The sequence below is a fragment of the Myxine glutinosa genome, chromosome 2 (genome assembly GCF_964187855.1).
Source record: "Myxine glutinosa chromosome 2, kmMyxGlut1.1, whole genome shotgun sequence".
Lineage (NCBI taxonomy): Eukaryota > Metazoa > Chordata > Myxini > Myxiniformes > Myxinidae > Myxine > Myxine glutinosa.
Genome location: NC_136262.1, coordinates 132,823,884 through 132,842,230, shown reverse-complemented (window position 1 = coordinate 132,842,230; position 18,347 = coordinate 132,823,884). Strand labels below are relative to the sequence as shown.

The window sequence follows — 18,347 nt, the reverse complement described above, 5'->3', positions numbered from 1 at the left end:
GAGGAGCCTGCGGTCAGCTTCTCCAAATTATGGATGTTTTGCTCCATATGACTTCCGTTTCTAGTTTCCTTGTTGTGATTGCTTGTCGTGGTCATCCAAGTGATATGCTTCCGGAAATCTAATCATTCCAGATTTGTCTCTGCTGACGTCGATTTTATGTTCTCTACTTGTGTCAATCGTCCTTTGCATTTGTCTCAGGCTCATGTAGTTTTGCCTCCACCCACTTTTTTTTTTTTTAAACCTCCACCACCAAAGGTGGATGGAGGTTGTGTTTTCACCTCTGTCTGTCTGTCTGTGAGCCAGATATCTGTAAAGATCTTTGTCAGGCCAGTCTTTTGCAACTGCCACTGGTAACTACCTGCCGCATTGTCGGGTTATCGGCGACTAAACTGGCACCCCTCACTAGCTTTGCTAGTGGAAAGGGTGATTGTGACACCCTGCCAGGACCAAAATCAACACCTGACTAAGGGTGGATGAGCTCTCATAGCCAAAGGCCATCCAATAAGGAGATGGTGTCTCCTAAAAAACACCCATCCGGTTTGGACCAGTTCAAGTCATACCAAAGACTTTAAAAATGGTATGTGCTCCCTCCTTGCTTGAAAAGGATAGAGCACGGACAATCCCCATCAGTTGGCATCCATGGTATGGTGAGAAAAGCAGCGCCAATGTTATGATGTCGCTGGTATCCAGAGTATCCCTGGAAGTGACGGTAGTGACGGCACTTGCCCCAAGCTCAGTGGCTGTGTTAAGTGTTTGTCTCTTCTGTGTGTGTGTGTGTGTGTGTGTGTGTGTGTGTGTGTGTGTGTGTCAACTCTATTATGAGCCTTAGCCTAAGTATAAAAAAAAGATTATGGACGGACTCGGCCAAACCTTGGTGGACAGGTTGGATGTGACAAGGACAAATTGATTCAATTTGATGAAGATCTGGATCAGGCCTGACTGACGTGAAGGCACAATGACTGAACAAGGTCTACCAAAATCTTTGGTACAGTTACATGTGGCTCTTCGTTACTTGCTCCCTCAACCTCACCAGATGGCCCCGGTGCAAATTTTGGCTGCCTGCACCATCCCCTCCATGCCTCTAAAGAAGAGTGATGGGAAAAAAATCCCTATTGTCAACACACTCCTTCAGACAATAGCAGCTGCTCATGTGAGTCAGTCTTAATGTACAATGGGGTGTGCATCATTTTGCTGCCAAAGGGAATGTCGAGGTCGATGCATCCATCCAATGTAAAGGAACGCTGATCGTAGATGCGAAGTATTTCATCTGCCTTTTTAAAATCTCCTTTCTTGAGTCATGCCAACGATGCTCTCTGCGGAAGAGAGTTCCACCTATAATGGTTATATCCGCACCACTATCAACAATTCCATAGGCAGGGACCACTTCAATCTCCACCCTCGCGCACTTGAGTAACTCTCTTTGTCTGACATGGCCCAGGCTTACCCCCTCACCTTGCTCGTCCTCAGAGGAGGAGTGCAGGGCCCGTATTCATAAACGTACTTAAGTCTAAGTATAACACTTAAGTACCTCCTAAATTAGGTTTTACTAACAAGTGGTATTCAATATGCTACTTACCTAATGTATTACACTCAACTTCATGCTTATATTTGAGACACATCCAGGGGTGTCTTAAGTGAACGTAAGTTGGCCACACACTGTATATTCTGTCCACTTTCGACCAGACAGCGAAGAGGAATGGCTGCATTGTTTCTGATAGCACAAGAACGGCTGGTTCGACGGCGTGCAATTCGTCGAGAACGAGTATTTCGTGACCGACTTCATCCGCTAGATGAGTACGATGATGTCGAACTGTACCAACGATACCGCCTTGACCGGCAAACGATTTTGGATGTTATTGATGTTATTGGTGATAATCTTGATCCATTGACATTGCGAAACCATGCTTAAGCCAAGGGAACTTAAGGGTCCTAGGATCTAGGAGCTCCTAGGATCGCGCCGACCTTCTGCGATATTAGGGACGGCTCCGCTGGTGCTGGTCCACCTCCTATAAAAGGGAAAATGATTTTGTAACAATAAAAAATTATTTTGCAATTAATGTAAAATCAACTACAATACAGAAACCAACTGAATAAAAATGGCACAACAGAAGATTGGAACCATTCTCACTTGTTTCAGCAAGTTCATTTCTGTACGCGCGGTATTCATCCTTCATAACTGAGCACATGTTCTGCCATTTTTTCTGGAAGTCCTTGTCACTCCTTACCACAATAGGATTTCTTCTATTCATGGCCTCGGTTATCTTAACCCATGCGTCATGCTTCTTTCTGTTCGAAACGGCGGCAGAAAACTTCGATACGATGACACCAATATGCTTTTCATACTCTTCCCACAGCCGAAATGTTTCAGCATCAGTGAAATTTTTCTTTCGCTTCGTAGACGTAGTGTTCCCTGCCATGATGAAGGGTGGAAAGAATGCCTAAGGTCTTCCTAGCGACTTCAACAGCATTAAATAATAGCATTTGGTTTTGAACCCAGTTATGTAGTCCCGTCCTTATGTCATGACACTCAGCCAAACCACAGAAACCGACACAATCGTGCAAGAAATGTGATCATTAACCCGAGCAACGGCCAGTCAAAATGGTTAGGTGTTATGCCTATATTTAGGAGTCACACTGAGTGAGGTGTAACACTTAAGGTCATTTATGAATACTGACATAAGTCTTAGTCCGAGGTAAGTGTCACAGTTGGAGTTTAAGTGTACTTAACATAAGAACGTTTATGAATACGGGCCCAGGAGATCAAGCAGTTTCGTCAGAATCCATTCATAATGATTTGAGATATCCTGCTCACAGACAAACATACAGGGGTGAAAACATAACCTCCACCTACCTTTAGAACAGAACGTAAAGGTTGCTTCTTGACATTAAATTAAAAAAATACGTCACGTACCAGACTTGGGTGTTAATCCATCATTCTGAAATTGGAGACGATGGAAATCCCCAAGCCCGATTCCACAGAAACCAGAAACGTTGTCCAGGTGCACATTTTGGGATTTGAAAATCTTTTCACAGAAACTGGAAAGTTCCCGAATAACATTCTCTAAAGTCTAAGCTGACGAAAACACTTCCCAAAAGAGAAGAACCTGCAATCTGGACATCTTGCAGCTTCGTAAAAGAGTTCATAAATGTACAGAAGTCAGCACCAACAACAACAACAACATGCATTTTAAGGCCATTTTCCCTACTAGAGCGGGGGTTAGCCTTGCGGTCCCCATGACAATCTCCATCTTGCCCTATTTTCTGCATCTCTCCTTGTTAACCCCCTTGCCCGCATTTCTTCTTCCACCATCTTTGGCCAAGTCTTTCTCGGTCTTCCCCGTCCTCTACTTCCTTCTACATTCATTTCCATCACTCTTTGAACAAGTCACTTTCATCCTTCCTCAACACATGACCAAACCATCTCAACCTGTTCCTCTTCACAACATCAATCACAGGCTATATTCCCATCATTTTTCACAATTCATCATTTGTCTTCCTCTCTCTCAACGATCTCTCTCAACGATACTCCGCACATCCATCAAACCATTTGCATTTCCACCCTTTCCAACCTTCGTTGCTGCTCTACGTTCATTACCCATGTCTCGCTCCCATAAATCATAACACTTCTCACAGATGCAGCATACACCTTTCCCTTCAGCTTCAACGACACTCCCCTCCTCATCAGCACGCCACTCAGTTCCCGAAACTTCTTCCATGCACATCTCACTCGAGCAACCGTTGCCGAGTCTGATCCACCTTCTCCATTCAGCATGTCTCCGAGGTAGCAAAATGTTTTCACACCTTCCAGCTTCACGCCGTCTCCAAGATCCAACTCAACATTTCCTCCATCTGCAGCTCCCTCTGTGCACACCTTACATTTGAATGTAGCTGCCACACTGGTTAATGACCCTCTCAGCCCTCTACATTTTTGATGAACCCACTCAGCGCACATTGTACATTGAATGGAGTTCACTCCGACACCCTTCCTGCACACAGCACAGGGCCACTTCCCAGTTCTTTCCACCTCACCACATGCTTTACCACATGCCATCACCTTCGTCTTTATCTGATATTCACCTTCAGACCTTTTGTCTCCATAGATTCCTTCCACTTGTTCATCTTTTCCTTCAGTCCATCCATACTTGCCACAATCAACACCAGATCATCTGCATTCAACAACTCCCACAGTAAACCCTCCTTTACGTTCTGAGCCAGCACCTCCATCACAGCTACAAATAGTAGTGGACTTAGTACCGACCCCTGATGCACTCCCACCTTCACCTCAAACTCACCACTGTTCCTGTCCTTCGTCCTTACAGCTGTGCGCGCTCTTTTGTACATTGCCATCAGTACTCTGATCAACCATTCCTGCACTCCTAACTTCCTCATTGCCCATGTCAATACTTTGCGTGGAACCCTATCGAATGCTTTCTCCAGATCAACAAACCCAAGAAACAACTTCTTCCTCTTCTCCACGTACTTCTCCTGCAACCTCATCACAATAAAAAGCGCGTCTGTCGTTCCTCTTCCAGGCATAAATCAAAACTGCATTTCGTCGATCTTTACTTTCTTCCTTATCCTCCTCTCCAACACCCTTTCCAATACCTTCATTCCATGCTCCAATAACTTTATCGCTCGGTACGAGCCACACTCTGGAGGGTCACCTTTCCCCTTGTATAGAGGGACGAGGGTACTCAGTTCCCAATCCACTGGAATGCGGCCTTCTTTCACCGCCAGATTACAGATCTTTGTCATTCTCTTCACACCCCAACTTCCTGCTGCCTTCAACATATCTCCCACAACTCCTGTCGGCCCTCCCGCTTTTCTACTCTTCATTTTTTTTTTTTTTTTTGGTATGCTGAATCGAGGCTCGTGAAAGAGCTAAAATTGCTTTTATCGCTTCCTCAACTTCCTTCTCAGTTATCTTCTCTGCCGGTCCTAAAACTGGGTTACTCTCCATGTTGCCATCCCATTCATTCTCTGAATTCAACAGCATTTCCATATATCTTTTCCATCTTCCATTAATTCCATCTGGGTCCACAACGATTTGTCCCACTTCATCCTTCAGGCAAGTCACCCCCATCACATAACACCTCTCTTTCGCTATCTGCTTTGCAATCCTGAATACTGCTCTCTGACCCTCTTCCGAATCGAAGCGTTCTCCGAACATTTTCCGACATGCCTCCTGCGCCTTTGCTACCTCTTTCTTTGCAGCCTTCTTGGCTGCCTTATAACTTTCATGCTCTGCTGTTTCTGCTCCCGTACCCTTCGCCTTCTGCCACTCCTTGAACTTCTTCCTCTTCTCTTCAATCCTCTTTCCAACTTCATCATCGCACCACCATGTTTCCGAGTACCTCGGTGGTCCTTTTGTCCATCCACATACCTCACCAACGGCTCCCAACAGACTAGCTTTCATTGACATCCAACCACTTTCAAGCTCAACTACATCATCCTCTACCCTACTCAGCCTCTCGTTTAATGCCTCCCTTACTGTCACTTCTTTCAACCTCCACACCTTCATTCTCGGTTGGTACTTCACCCGCCGAGCTCTCCTCGCACCTTTCACCCTTATGTCGCAGACAACCAAGTGGTGCTGTGAAACAGCCTCCTCCCCCGGGATCACCTTTGTGTCCCGGAGGTGCCCCCTATCTCGCCTACGCACCATCAGGTAGTCAACGGTTGTCGTCGACCCACCTGACGTGTATGTAACAAGCTTATTATCCTCTTTCTGGAACTGAGTATTACAAATCAACAAATCAGCTCCATCAGCAAACTCCAAAATCCTTTCACCTTCTCCATTTCTCACACCATATCCGTAACCCCCATGAACTCCCTCAAAACCATCCATGCTCCTTCTCACATGTCCATTTAGGTCTCCTCCTACCACAACAACTTCCTCATCTTACACGTTTTCCATCAGCTTCTCTATCGCACACCAGAACCTGTCCTTCTCTTCATCGCTCCGACCAACCTGTGGAGCATATCCCGAGATGACGTTCACCAAGAGCTTTCCAATCATCATTTTCACCATAATCAACCTATCACTCACTCTCGTCACACTCACCACACTGTCTACAGACTCCTCAGAAAACAGGACACCAACACCATTCACGCCCTCCAGGCACCCTTGCCACACAAACTTGTATTTCTGTCCCTGCCTACCCTTCACCATTCTCACACCACTTCCCTTCCATCTCGTCTCTTGCACACAACATCTGTCCACTCTTCTTTTGACCAATACTTCCACCACTTCTCTTGATCTCCCTGTCATTGTCCCTACATTCCATGTCCCAAACCTCAGAAGCCGATCTCCACTTCGGGCTGTACCCTGCCCATATGTATTTGTAATTGTCATGGTTCTCTTTTTGAGGCAATGTTTTTATGGCCGGATGCCCTTCCTGACGCCAACCCTCTTAGTCGTCTCTTACGACACGCAGGGATACGGTGTACCTATTCTAATCTAGGGTATACACTGGGAAACATTTAAAACATGGAAATTCGGGGGGGGGGGGGGGACATCACGGCTATGGGGGCCCCATCAGCACCACGCCACGTTTGCCCGGTCAGCACCACGGCGGCCCGGTCAGCACCACACCCTTGGAAAGGACTTCGATGCACGTCGGCCCGGTCGGCCCACAGCCTGGCGCGAAGTCCAAGGACATCAGCACGTCATCCGAAAACAGCTCCGGTTGGTGCGAACCACTCGGTCAATGGCGCGAACCAGGTCCCGACACGCCCTTGCTCGCTTGGCCCCGATGAAGGCCTCGCTGGGTTTTCTCAAAACAGGGGCAAAATCGCCCAAGCCGCGCTGGATTTCGGCAGCGGAAGCCTTGCTCGCTCGGCCCCGATGAAGGCCTCGCTGGGTGTTCTCCAAACAGGGGCAGAATCACCCAAGCCGCGCTCGATTTCGGCGGCGGAAAGCAGCCACGAAGCGATGATATTCGGTCAGGCTTTTCGTTGAATCTTTGTTGCTGAATATCACACACGTCGGCCCGGTCGGCCCAGAGCCTGGCGTGAAGTCCAAGGAACTTTTTGGCCGACAACACTCCCAGGCATTCACTGATGAACCTCTGAAAGTTTGACGAAGATCCGTTCAGCCATCTATGAGAAAAATGGCGACACACAGACAGACAGACATCTCTCTTATATGGTAGACTAGCCGAAAGCACCCAGCATTGCCCGGGTTCTTTTTGAATGAATTTACTCCTCTAATTCAGCTTTTAATCACGGCCGTAGAAGATTGACTGCTATAATTCAGCTTAGCTTTTAATTGTGAAATGGGCCCAGCTTGGCCGAAACGGCCTCGACCGGCCTTGCCACCTTGCCTGTCCCAACATTTTTAGTTCTTTTTGAATGAATTTACTGCTATAATTCAGCTTTTACTCGCGGCCATAGACGATTGACAACTGTAATTCAGCTCAGCTTTTAATTGCGAAATGGGCCTAGCCCGGCCGAAGCGGCCTCGACCGGCCTCGCCATCTAGCCTATATCCTTCCTGGGGCCCGTCCAAACATTTCAAGTTCTTTTTGAATGAATTTACTACTATAATTCAGCTTTTACTCACGACTGTAAACGATTGACTACTATAATTCAACTCAGCTTTTAATTGCGAAATGGGCCCAGCCCGGCCGAGGTGGGCCTCGACCAGCCTCGCCACCTAGCCTATAACCCTCCCGGGGCCCGTCCCGACATTTTTGGTTCTCTAATTCGACTCAGCTTGTCATTGCGAAATGGGCCCAGCCTGGCCGAAGCGGCCTCGACTGGCCTCGCTACCTAGCCTATAATATTCCCGGGGTCCGTCCAGACATTTTTGGTTCTTTTTGAATTAATTTACTACCATAATTCAGCTTTTACTCACGGCCGTAGAAGATTGACTACTATAACTCAGCTCAGCTTTTAATTGCAAAATGGGCCCAGCCTGGCCGAAGCGGCCTCGCACGGTCTCGCCACCTCGCCTGAAACCTTCCTGGGGCCCGTCCCGACATTTTTTGTATTAGAGGTTTCCTCCTATCTTTCACCGTTCAGGAGATTAGCTTGCGAAGTCAAACAAACAAACAAACAAAAACTTTCTTTTATACAGACTTGGCATTTAATATGGAATATATATTTTTTCTTGACTTGGGTTTACTTTCTGAACTCAGTATATCAATCTGGTGAGTTTCTTTTACCCTTCGGTGATGTCTTTGTTGAAAGAACCATGTCACTGATTGTCTTTCGCAGCAAGAAGTCAATAACAGAATTATATCACAGGTGGCGTGACAAAATGTAAGGATAGGTACATTTGACGACTGGCTTCACAATCAGGTATATAAGGGTTGTTGCGTTATGTATTAGTGGAAAACAACTGCTGCACGTCTACAAAAGTTATTGCCGCTTCCTCTGGAGATGGTCCGTCAACTTGACAATGCTGTTTGTCATGGAGTGGTGGCTTTACGAAATTTTGGCATGAAACAGCGTGCTATTGCTCGGCAGTATGGCATCACTCAAGGTCAGGTGTCAAAGATCCTGAAACAAAATGCTCAGAGGGGTGTCCCTACTCCAATACCGAGGCCAGGACGTCCACGCAGAACCACAAGGAGAGATGATCGCCAGCTGCACCGGTTAGTCTGCAATGGCCGTACCAAGTCAGCTAATCGGCTTAGGGCTGAGTGGCAGCAACTGACAAATGTGCCTGTATCCAGAAGGCTAGTAAACCAACGACTGGTTCAAGCAGGCTATCGTGGCAGGCGTCCCATGAGAAAGCCACGCCTGACCAGACAACACAGCCAGCGCCAATTGCAGTGGGCCAGAGAGCACCGTCAATGGCAGCCAGGACACTGGAATCACGTGACCTTCAGTGACGAGTCTAGATTTCTGGTCTATCGTCAAGATGGCCGCGTCCGAGTGCGCAGACAAGTGCATGAAGCCCGCAACAAAGATTGTATAGTGCCAAGAGTCCAAGCTGGAGGTGGTGGGGTGACCGTTTGGGCTGCTTTTCATGCAGGGGGCAAAACTGACCTGGTTGTTCTGAATGGAAACCTGAACCAGTTCAAGTACAGGGCCATTCTGGAAGAAACATTGCTTCCATTTGCTCGTGCAGTCTTTCGAGGAAACTTTGTCTTCCAAGATGACAATGCACGGCCTCATCGTGCTCACATGATACAACACTTTCTTGCTGACCGTGGTGTAGTGCATATGGAGTGCCCTGCCATGTCTCTGGATATGAATCCGAAAGAGAACTTGTGGGCAGAATTAACGCGTCAAATCGACAACTTGGACCAGCAGCCGACCTCTGTGCGTGAATTGCAGCAGGCTATTGTAACTGCATGGCAAGCGATTCCTATCCAAACCTTGGCAAATCTCGTGAACAGCATGCCTCAATGTGTACGTGCTCTCCTGAATGCTCGTGGGGGTTACACGAAGTACTGAGCTGTAATTTTACTGTCCGTAATCCCAGTCATAATTTAGCTTTTGTTTTTGTTTGAAATTTTTTTTGGCTAATGTGCAAAATAAAGAGATACTTCTGGAAAACGTACAGAAGTTTAACACAGTACTGTCCATGAATTGAGTTCGATATCAGTTTACATCACTTTCAAGGATCAATTTATTTGCTTCGAAATGTCAAATGTGGTTTTTGTTTCTTTTAAAGGTCACATTCACAAAATCGAGAATAATTTCAACATAATTCCAATGAACTTTTGGTTCTAAGTCATCTTGAAAAGTAAGTTGACCCCCACAAAAAAATATTCCATATTAAATGCCAAGTCTGTATATATAATAAAAAGAAAGAATAGAAGATAGATTACAATATCCTTATGTTAGGTATACTTATACAAGGTAGCTGTCCTATTTGGTGATATGTACAGTGGTAGAATGATGTAGGCTGTATGATATACCATGGAATGCCCTATAATGATGGTCGAGTTGACACAAGGTATTTGTTCTACAGTCCATCAACAAACAGTGACGCCTCCATGACACGTCTCACAGCAACGAGAAGCCGCAAACCGCCTGCAACATTGCCGAATCCATGCCCGCCTTTGGCCGAGGAAACTGAAAAGAAAACGAAGCGCAAAGCTGATGAAGCCAGAGATATCACAGAGATGCACAAAGATCTTTTGTCTCTTGAGAAGACCCGAGCAACATTAGAAATTGAAAAACTGCGATTGGAAAATAACAAGCTGTCGTTAGAAATAGAGGTATTGCAATTGAAGAAGCAAAAATTAGCTTGTCCCGGAAATTTCATGCCGGCGACCTATGGAAGTCATGATGTACCGGTTCCGCATGTCTACACTAATCTTCGATTTAATACTGTAACGACTAAGGTGAACATGTGAAATACATGCATGAATAAGCATTATTTAATTTGTTTTATGCTTTTCATTTCACTTACATCTATCAGAAGTGAGCATTGACAATTTGATCTCTTCTTGCAGTCCCATTGTCCCTGTTCGGTAAAACAATTACATTTTCCGGGTCATCTTCGGGTTGCGGCCACAGTGCGATTGGCTCTTCATCAAAATCAGGCAAAGCTCTGTCAATTGCAAGATTGTAAAGAAGTGCACACACTGCAATGATTTCACAAGATTTTTGTGGCAAGTATCTCAACATCCCGTGAAGACAATGAAAGCGTCTTTTCCACTGTCCCATTCCTCTTTCCACCAAACACTGCTGCGTATTCCTTGCTGCTGCGTATTTTGGTTGAGAAATGGCGTCATTAACCATGGTCGCACGGGGTACCCACTGTCACCTAATAGCACTTCATCACCACTCCGTTCCTCGAATATTGTGGAAAGTCCACTTTCCCTCTGAACAGCTGAGTCGTGGGTACTTCCCGGCCACTTGGCAACGGCATTGATGAATCGGTATCTAGCATCCATCACTACTTGAGTGTTTATTGAATAATAGTTTTTCCGGTTAACATACAGTCACGTGAAAAAGTAAGTACACCCCATGTAAAGTTTTGACTTTTTCAACATATTTCAACGTACAGCTATTTGATCTTCATTTCAACAATATTGATAGATAAAGGTGATATAATATAACAAATATCATGAAACATTTACATTTTGTCCATTGTGTAATTGAAATAAACATAAATGCAAATTTCGCATGTGGAAAAAGTAATTACACCCTTCGCTCGAATAGCTGGTATTGCCCCTTTTGGCAGAAACAACCTCAAGTAGACGTTTCTTATAACTGTCGACCAGTCTCTGACATCAACTGGGAGACATTTTTTCCCACTCCTCCATGCAGAATTCTTTCAGCTGTGCGATGTTTGAGGGGTTTCTTGCATGCACAGCTCGTTTCAAATCCCCCCACAACATCTCGATGGGATTTAGATCCGGGCTTTGACTTGGCCATTCCAGAACCCTCCATTTCTTTCTTTTCAGCCATTCCTTGGTGGATTTACTGGTATGTTTAGGGTCATTGTCATGTTGCAAGGTCCACCTTCGGTTGAGCTTCAACTTTCCGACAGATGGCCTCATATTATCCTCAAGCACCCTCTGGTACAATGAAGAATTCATAGTGGATTATATGATGGTGAGCTGCCCAGGCCCTGATGCAGCAAAGCTGCCCCAAACCATAATATTTCCACCACCATGCTTTACAGTTGGTATCAGGTCTTGTGGTCAAATGCTGTCTTTGGTTTACACCAAACATGTCTTCTGGTACTGTGGCCAAATAGCTCTACCTTTGACTCATCTGTCCAGAGCACATTGTTCCAGAAGTGCTGGTCTTTGCCTCGGTGTTCATTGGCAAACTTTAGTCTTGCCCTGATGTTCTTTCTGGACAGCAAAGGTTTCCTCCTGGCACATCTCCCATGTAGATCAAATTTGTGCAGCCTCTTTCTAATGGTAGACTTGTGCACTTTGACATCAACAGTAGCAAGAGCTACCTGTAGGTCCCGTGATGACATTCTGGGGTTCTTAGAGACTTCTTTCAGCATCTTGCGGTCTGCTCTCGGGCTGAACTTGCTGGGGCGGCCTGGCCTTAACAAGTTGGAAATTGTTAAGAATCTTCTCCACTTGCAGATGATCTTCTGGACAGTCGAATGATTGATTTCAAATTGTTTGGAGATCTTTTGAAATCCCTTCCCAGACTCGTAGGCATCTATAACCTTCTTTCTGAAGGCCTCAGAGAGCTATTTTGATCTAGGCATGGTGACACCACACACTTCAACAACAAAGAGCAAACCAAACGAAATGTCTGAGGTTTAAATAAGACAGGTTCCTCCAAGATCCTCTCTAATGATGTTCTAATCATTTGCACCTGAGCTAGTGCACCTGATTCTAATTTTAAGTATTTGAAATAGTGATAAATGTTGGGGTGTACTTACTTTTTCCACATGCGAAATTTGCATTTATGTTTATTTAAATTACACAATGGACTACAAAATGTAAATGTTTCATGATATTTGTTATATTACATCACCTTTATCTCTCAATATTGTTGAAATGAAGATCAAATGGCTGTATGTTGAAATATGTTGAAAAAGTCAAAACTTTACATGGGGTGTACTTACTTTTTCACTTGCCTGTATTGCCACTCGTGCTGGGTGGGACCTAAAATCCAAACGTGTGTCCCGTCAACTCGGCCAAGAACACCGGGAAAATTTGCAATTTCATGAAACTCTTCAACTATGGTGGGAATGTCTCGATCCTTTGAAATTGGATGTGTGATGTGTGAAATTGGATGGAAATTTCACGACAGCCTGCAGTGAAGGAAGCAATGCATGGGTGACTTGAGAGACAACTCGACTCATCGTTGGTTGTGATACTTGCACTGTATCTCCTGCTGTCAGCTGAAAGGCTCCGGTCGCATAGAAACGTGTAGCTGCCAAAACCTTAAGTTCCCTTGGCAATGCGTGGTTTCGCAATGTCAATGGATCAAGATTATCACCAATAACATCAATAACATCCAAAATCGTTTGCCGGTCAAGGCGGTATCATTGGTATAGTTCGACATCATCGTACTCATCTAGCAGATGAAGTCGGTCACGAAATACTCGTTCGCGATGAATTGCACGCCGTCGAACCAGCCGTTCTTGTGCTATCAGAAGCAATGCAGCCATGCCTCTTCGCTGTCTAGTCGAAGTGAATAGAATAGAATATACAGTGTGTGGCCAACTTACGTTCACTTAAGACACCCCTGGAGGTGTCTCAAATATAAGCATGAAGTTGAGTGTAATACATTAGGTAAGTAGTATATTGAATACCACTTGTTCGTAAAACCTAATTTAGGAGGTACTTAAGTGTTATACTTCGACTTAAGTACGTTTATGAATACGGGCCCTGGTGCATGGGGCTCTCTCAACGCATTGTGCCTTGGGTCACTGGTACTTGCTAGGTTCCCCTTGCCTTAGGTTTGAAGTGGGCACTTCCACTTTCATCCTGCTTGAATCAGCAATCACAAGTCAGATGACCAAGCCCGTTGGTCAGCATATCCTGGGGTCGGATGTTCATCCTTTCCTGCTAGGAGAATGTATTGGCTCGCTATCAAAAGACACTGTTCGTTTATCGTCAGTCAGTTTGTTAATACACATAGAGGTGGAGTTTTTTTTTGAATATTGCTGTTGCTTGCACAACTCCGCGACGCGCCTCTCCTCATTATGCGCAGCAAGACATGATTCTGCAAATGTCTGCACCCCCAAAACGGCTGGTGCTCTCATGATCTCTTGTCCCAACCCATCGTGAAGTTGGCCATGCAGGAGATTATACCTCGTTTTGCTCGACATTCCATCTCTGCCATATGCAACATTGAATGTGCGCTCTAGTTGTCTTATAAAATCTGCTACACACTCACCTTCCGCTTGTGAGGTATGCCGGAAATCTTGTGCAGCCAAAGTCTTCCTACCTGAATCAAGCCTCATGCGGAGGGAAGTTGCAGCAAGAGAGTATGTTTTTTTGCTCTCCCTGTCAATCAGACTCCATTCTTGTAGAGTTCGCCCTCTCTTGTGGTCTGAAAGCTACAAGAGAAGCACTTCTCCAGTCCACTCCTTCCATGTGGCAGCTCTTTCCAGGGAGCGAAGCCAGTCATCCAAACAAATTTCCAGGTTCTCTCCTGTAAATGGGTCTACAGGTGGGGCCTTCCTGCGGTGAACCTTCCCCTCTGCTGGTTGGCAATCCCGTGATGCCCAAGAACCACGGGATGCTCTTCAGGGGCATGCTGATTTGGAAAGCCGAGGAGTGAGGCTGTGTTCAACTGACACCAACGTTCCTCTATCTCAGCATCTTTATCTGCCATCATACTCAAGCAGGCATTCACAGCTAGCGTGCCACCGATTCCTGAAATGGTCGTTTTCATCCATTATCTTCTGCTTCAACAGACTCACCGCTACAATGATGGACTCGTTTCCATGACTGGACTCCTCCAGTGCTGCCTTCAGGATCACAACCTCCAAGTCTTGGTCTGGTTCTTCTTGTTCTGAGCTCTGCTCAGTAGCTTACTCACTATATGACTCGCCGGGCTCCCTCCCCTCAGTGGGGACTATAAGAAATTCACCATCTCTCATCCTCCAGTGTGAACCTTGATCCAACATTCATGTCGTCCATGATGACTTGCACATTTCAGGTCTCCTTGCCTCCCACTGTCAGCTTACCATTTATCATCTGGAGGATTTCACTGTCGGACACAGTCGTGGGTAACTCGGTATTCCTTGCTCATCACTCCAACTGCTGTCCATTCAGTAGTTTAAAGCAGAGTGGCAACCTGATCCGCGACCCAAGATCACTGCCTTTGCGCCATTCAGTTGACCCAGCTTCGCGGTCTCTTTCCATCTCCTTCTTCTCCAGCAGCTCGCTCCCAGCCTCTGTAGGCTACTTACTCTCAGGTGCTCTAGCTCCCCAATTTACACGTAAAGGGCCGGGCCATATCCCCTCGAGGCCTATTCTCCCTGCTGGAGCTACGCTCTCCCATCTATATTCATTACAATCGTTACCTTCTGTTCGTCCTTCTGGCACCGAAGAACATCTTATAAGGCCGATGGTGATATCAATCTTTTCCAGATCTCGGTGGGACCGTCACTGTAAAGTTTATTGTTGTACTCTCTGGATCATACAAGCAAAAAAAACGCGAGATGAGGCCGCCAAATCTCCCCGATCCTTTTCTTCCGCCTCACCAAACGCAATGCATCTATTCCATGACATGACATATATTCCATTACATGACATCACACATCCATGATCCATTACACATCACACATCCATTACACATCAAAGTTTTTGATAGATTTACATGTTTATGTTGTGACACAGTTGATGTTGGCCTTTGAGAGGATTTCGCTCGATTCTTTGTGAAATGTCATATACGCTGATCATACGCCTGACCCGACCATCATATCTCCGATGCCCGACCTGACCCCCAACCCGACCCTCATGTCCCCAACGCGCGACCCAGCCCTCATATCCCTGACGCCTGACCCGATCATCATATCCCCGATGCCTGACCCGACCATCATATCCCCGATGCCCGACCTGACCCCCAACCCGACCCTCATGTCCCCAACACATGCCCAAACCTCATGTCTCCGACGCGCGACCCGACCCTCATGTCTCCGACGCGCGACCCAACCCTCATGTCTCCGACACGCGACCCAACCCTCATGTCTCTGACGCGCGACCCAACCCTCATGTCTCCGACGCGCGACCTAACCATAATGTCTCCGAAACGCGATCCAACCCTCATGTCTCCGATGCGCGACCCAACCCTCATGTCTCCGATGCATGACCCAACCCTCATGTCTCTGACGTGCGACCCAACCCTCATGTCTCGGACGCACGACCCAACCCTCATGTCTCCGAAGCGCGACCCAACCCTCATGTCTCCGACGCGCGACCCAACCCTCATGCCTCCGACGCGCGACCCAACCCTCATGTCTCCGACGCGCGACCCAACCCTCATGTCTCTGACGCGCGACCCAACCCTCATGTCTCCGATGCACGACCCAACCCTCATGTCTCCGACGCACGACCCAACCCTCATGTCTCTGACGCCCGACCCATCCCTCATATCCCCGACGCCTGACCCGACCATCATATCCCCGATGCCCGACCTGACCCCCAACCCGACCCTCATGACCTCGACGCACGACCCAACCCTCATGTCTCCGACGCGCGACCCAACCGTCATGTCTCCGACACGCGACCCAACCCTCATGTCTCCGACGCGCGACCAACCCTCATGTCTCCGACGCGCGACCCAACCTTCATGTCTCCGACACGCGACCCAACCCTCATGTCTCCTACGTGCGACCCAACCCTCATGTCTCCGACGCGTGACCCAACCCTCATGTCTCCGACGCGCGACCCAACCCTCATGTCTCCAAGGCGTGACCCAACCCTCATGTCTCCGACGCGCGACCCAACCCTCATGTCTCCGACGCGCGACCCAACCCTCATGTCTCCGAAGCGCGATCCAACCCTCATGTCTCCGATGCGCAACCCAACCCTCATGTCTCTGACGCACGACCCAACCCTCATGTCTCCGACACGCGACGAACCCTCATGTCTCCGACGTGTGACCCAACCCTCATGTCTCCGACACGCGACCCAACCCTCATGTCTCCGGCACGCGACACAACCCTCATGTCTCCGACGCGCGACCCAATCCTCATGTCTCCGACGCGTGACCCAACCCTCATGTCTCCGACGCGCGACCCAACCCTCATGTCTCCGACGCGCGACTCAACCCTCATGTCTCCGACGCGCGACCCAACCCTCATGTCTCCGACATGCGACCCAACCCTCATGTCTCCGACGCGCGACCCAACCCTCATGTCTCCGACGCGCGACCCAACCCTCATGTCTCCGAAACGCGCCCCAACCCTCATGTCTCCGACGCCTGACCCAACCCTCATATCCCCGACGCCTGACCCGACCATCATAACCCCGATGCCCGACCTGACCCCAAACCCGACCTTCATGTCCTCGACGCATGACCCAACCCTCAATAGTCCCTCATGTCTCCGACGCGCGACCCAACCGTCATGTCTCCGACGCGCGCGACCCAACCCTCATGTCTCCGACGCGCGACCCAACCCTCATGTCTCCGACGCGCGATCCAACCTTCATGTCTCCGACGCGCGATCCAACCTTCATGTCTCCGACGCGCGACCCAACCCTCATGTCTCCGACGCGCGACCCAACCCTCATGTCTCCGACGCATTACCCAACCCTCATGTCTCCGACGCACGACCCAACCCTCATGTCTCCGACACGCGACCCGACCCTCATGTCTCCAACGCCCGACCGACCCTCATTTCCCTGCCGTCCGACTCAACACTCATGTCCCCTATGCCCGACTCGACTTCCCAAACCGACCCTCATATCGCCGAGGCCCGATACGACCCCCAATCCGATCCTCATGACCCCAATGCCTGACGCGACCCTCATGAGCCTGATGCCCGACCCGACCCACATGACCCCGACGCGACCCCCAACCTAACCCTCATATCCCTGACGCCCGACCCGACCCTCATGTCTCCGACGCCGACCCGACCCTCATTGCCTCCGACGTCTGAACCGACCCACATGTCCCCACCTCCCGACCCAACCGTCATGTCCCCGTCTCATGACCCCATGTGTCCCCGCCGCCCAACCTGATTGTCATGCCCCCATCTCCTGACCCGACCTACATGTTCCCGATGCCCGATCCGACCCCCAATCTGATCCGCATATCCCCAACGCCCAACCTGACCCTCATGACCTCGACCTGACCCCCAACCAGACCCTTATATCCCTGATGCCCGACCCGACTCTCAGGTCTCTAACGTCTGACCCGACCCTCATGTCTCCGACGTCCGAACCGACTCACATGTCCGTGCCTCCCGACCCAACTGGCATGTCCCCGTCTCCTGAACCGAGCTGGCCCACATGTCCCCACCTCCCGACCCAACCGGCATGTCCCCGTCTCCTGACCCGCACCAACCGGCATGTCCACGTCCCCTGACCCGGCCCAACCATCATGTCCCGTCTCCTGACCGGAGCTGACCCACATGTCCCCACCTCCCGACCCAACCTGCATGTCCCCGTCTCCTGACCCGCACCAACCGGCATGTCCACGTCTCCTGACCCGACCCAACTGGCACGTCCCTGTCTCCTGACCCGCACCAACCGGCATGACCACGTCTCGTGACCCGACCCAACTGGCATGTCCACGTCTCCTGATCCGACCCAACTGGCATGTCCCAGTCTCCTGACCCGACCCAACCGGCATGTCCCCATCTCCTGACCCGCACCAAACGGCATGTCCACGTCTCCTGACCCGACCCAACCGGCATGTCCCCGTCTCCTGACCCGCACCAACCGGCATGTCCACGTCTCCTGACCCGACCCAACCGGCATGTCCACATCTCCTGATCCGACCCA

The 18,347-nt window shown here is 48.6% G+C and overlaps 1 protein-coding gene across 6 annotated transcripts in view; it reads right to left on the bottom strand.

Moving 5' to 3' along the window:
- Positions 1–18,347, bottom strand: part of LOC137421238 (adenylate cyclase type 2) — a 298,504-nt gene that overhangs the window by 277,579 nt on the left and 2,578 nt on the right. For 2 of the 6 annotated variants that reach the window (XM_068107098.2, XM_068107097.2), the window contains exon 2: positions 9,876–10,032. The exons of 3 other annotated variants lie outside the window; for them this stretch is intronic. The gene's annotated coding sequence lies outside the window, so the exon portion shown is untranslated. Of the gene's footprint in view, positions 1–9,875; positions 10,033–10,372; positions 10,427–18,347 lie in introns of all 6 variants that reach the window. One more of the 6 variants, XM_078771678.1, reaches the window with a different exon arrangement.